The following is a 3391-nucleotide window of genomic DNA, read 5'->3' as shown; positions in this document are numbered from 1 at the left end:
ATGAAGCATAAACCACAAAGTTATTACACAGAATATATGCAATAACTTTGTGCTTGGTTCCTATTATGCATTAATTGAAATGTGTTACATTAATTGAATATGTGTAACATTAATTGAATGTGTGACCAGGCTGGGGCTTCCAGCTGCAAAGGCGCCCCATGGTCCCCCACAGCTAGGAATCCCAGCTGAGCTGGGCTTCCAGCCATGGGGGTACATCATGAAGATCAGCTGGTGGCTTTCAGCCTTCGGGGCACATGGTGTGTCATAGAATCATAGAAACTTAGTGTTGCGAGGGACCTCAGGAGGTAATCTAGTCCAACCCCCTGGTCAAAGCAGGACCATCCCCAAATAGATCGTCCCAGGCAGGGCTTTGTCTAGCTGGGCCTTAAAAACCTCCAAGGGTGGAGATTCCACCATTCTCTTGGTAACCAATTCATGTGCTTGCCACTTGCCAGGATCCTGGCCGCCCTCTGCACTGGCAATATGGCATGATGGGATTCTATGTAGATCCCACAATGACACTTCCTGCCATGCATATGTGGCATGGCAGAAATTGCAATTGTTGGGATGACACATCAGAACCCATCACATCTTTAATTTAATGTCTGCAGGGCCCCAATGTATGCAGGGTCCTTGTCCTTCTGTTTATAGTCCTCTAAGGTTTTGTTTTTGCCAGGATGTGTCCCATTTCCTCATAATTTAATCCAGACATTAATTAATTTGTGTTCCAGTTATCTATTTTAGAATTGTCCTTTTTGTTTGTCTTTCACGAGCAAAGATGACCTCAACCAGTGGGGGGGCGGGGGGGATAAAAAAGAAATGGGAAAGAAACAGGAAGAGAGAAAAGAGAAAAGGAGGAAAAAGGAGAAAAGAGAGAGAAGAAAGAGAAAGGAGGGGGTGGAGGCTAGGTCGTGTGTGTACATAGGTGATTTATAAGCCTGATCTTAGCCTTGAACAATCTACTGCAATAGGGGCAGGAAAGCAATGAGAACTGAGTACAAGAGGTTTTTGTTTTCCTGGCAATGCATTTATTCATTGCTTCTGCCATGCATTGCTGCTCAAGGGCCAGTGCTCTGTTCTGGGTTGATGACTTGCAGGATGGATGGTCGGGAGCGATTTGCTCCCACAACTCCAGGTCAATGCCAAAACTCTTTAGGGACACCTTTAGGGACAATACATTTTTAGAATTGTACAATGCCTACAGTACAGCTGTCCAAACATAGGTGGTGGAAATGGGGGGGTTAACAGGGCTTATCCACCCCAAATGTGGGGCAGTGGTATGGCCACAAGGCAGCCCAACTGCAGGCTCCTGGTGGCTACAGCAGGAGTGGGGAGGGGCATGCATGCAGCGGTGAGGGAAGGAGTGGGGCTGGGCGAGGAGCAGGTGCTGCACAGCGGGTGGGGCAAAGCGCAGGACTGAGCCATGAGCAGCTCACCTGGGGGGCATGGCTTCTGTTGCTACACACACCCTGGGAAGCATCGGATCTGTGTGGGGTAGGGCAGGCTGCTGCTCTGGGCTGGGGTGGTGCCAGGCTCTTCCCAGCAGGGGGGCTGGGCCAGGCTGTGCTCGGGGTGGGTGGTGGCAGTGCTGGGAAGGGGGCTATGTGGGGGCTGCAGCCACCCCAAAATTCACCATAGGCCCCAACTCCTGCTCCCAGCACTGACACTGCCTGCCCTGAAAGGAGCATGGCCCAACCCCACTGCTGGGAAGAGCCTGGTGCAGCCCCGGCTCCAGCCTGCAGTGGCAGCCTGTCCTGCCCTGTGCAAATCCTGGGCACATGCCCCCTATGTGCTCCCAAGGTGCGTGCAGCAGTGGGAGCCACCAACCCCTTCCTGCACCCTGCCCAGATGAGCCACTCATGGCTCCATCCCACACTTGCACCACCCTGGCTGTGTAGGGCTGTGCAGGGCAGAGGATCCTTGCTGTGTACTCTAAGAATCCTTGCTGTGTACAGAAAAAAATATTGGTACTAGTACAAAATAATCTTAGCAACCTTCCCAAAGGAGAATAATGACCCCAACCAAAAGTTTTAATCTTTGATATATACTTCCTTCCCAAAATATGTGGTTTATGTCCTGAAGGTCAGCTGGTTTAGGCTATATAAACCAGGTAGAGAGGTGCTGAGATTATATTCTACCTAACATCTTTAAAAGGTGACTTTGGGAACAAAAATTCATAAGCTGGCTGAAGACTAAGAACCAAGGACTAAGCATTGATATTGGCTTTATGGCACAGTATATTTTACCTGACTCCAGAAATCTTTCCACATAGGAAAGGTGAGAATGACCCTCTACCCTTTTGATAGGCCTTGATCTGCCAGTAATCAGCTTTTCTTCTGCTAATTGTGTGTCTGCTACCCCTGGGGATTTCTCTCACCTCCTCCCACTGCTGTTTTTTACTACGCTGTGCCTGGCTCCCTTGTGATCCGACTTGAGGAAGAATGTCTAGCATTCAAATGCTTATCTACCTTTATTCCAACTGCATAGTTGGTCCAATAAAAGATATCACCCTTAGAAATCCTTGTTTCTCACAAGGATAAATTCCAGAATTCAATAGCTTTTGAGAATTCCTTGCCCTCCCATTTTAAACTGTTAAGCTTTGGCTTCTATGATGGCAATTGAGACAATGTTGTATGTGGAGAATGGGCATCTTTCAGATAAACAGGCCTTCAGGTTTAGGGATGTATATTTGAAAAACAGCCCGTTAAACATAACACTCCCTAAATTATGATGTGAGGTTCCAAAATCTATCAGTGAAACAACTCTCATTGCCTCCATGTAAAGATTTTATATTTGAAGAACAATGCAAAAACTTTGTACATAAAAAGATTGTCTTCTGGGAGGGAAGTATATACTCAAGACTAGGAAGATACTTTAGCTTCCTTTAATGTTTTTCTCAGACATATTTGGAGAGTGCTCTTTTCTGCTTAGAAAATTTAAGTTAAAGACTTTAACATTTTAACCAATTTCTTATGGAAAATGTTGAAAATCTTTTTTTTAACCAGAAAACTGAGTTTTGTGGACATTTTCCAAGGATTGCTTTTTCAGATTTTCAATAGATAGTTTATTTTTATTTTGTAGAGAATAAATGTTTTTCCAGAAAATTAATTTCCATCAAAACTTGGTTTCAAGAGAAAATGTTTTTCAAATAGCCCTAGTTGGTCCATTTCTTTTGTGATTTGTGAACAAAACTTTTGTCTGCCTATGCCCTTAGACCAATACAGTTACAAGCTACACGTTTGATACAATGTGATTATCGTTTAAAGAGGAGACTTACAGACACTCAAAAGGCCCAATTTCTATTTGTGCCTTTGAAAGTCTCCTACTAACAGATTAATTACTGTTTTGCTGGTTCTTTTGGTTCCCTGGCTGATGTGTCACATAGCATATA

The sequence above is a fragment of the Alligator sinensis genome, unplaced genomic scaffold (genome assembly GCF_000455745.1).
Source record: "Alligator sinensis unplaced genomic scaffold, ASM45574v1 scaffold866_2, whole genome shotgun sequence".
NCBI classification, from domain to species: Eukaryota; Metazoa; Chordata; order Crocodylia; family Alligatoridae; genus Alligator; species Alligator sinensis.
This window is presented reverse-complemented; position numbering follows the sequence as displayed.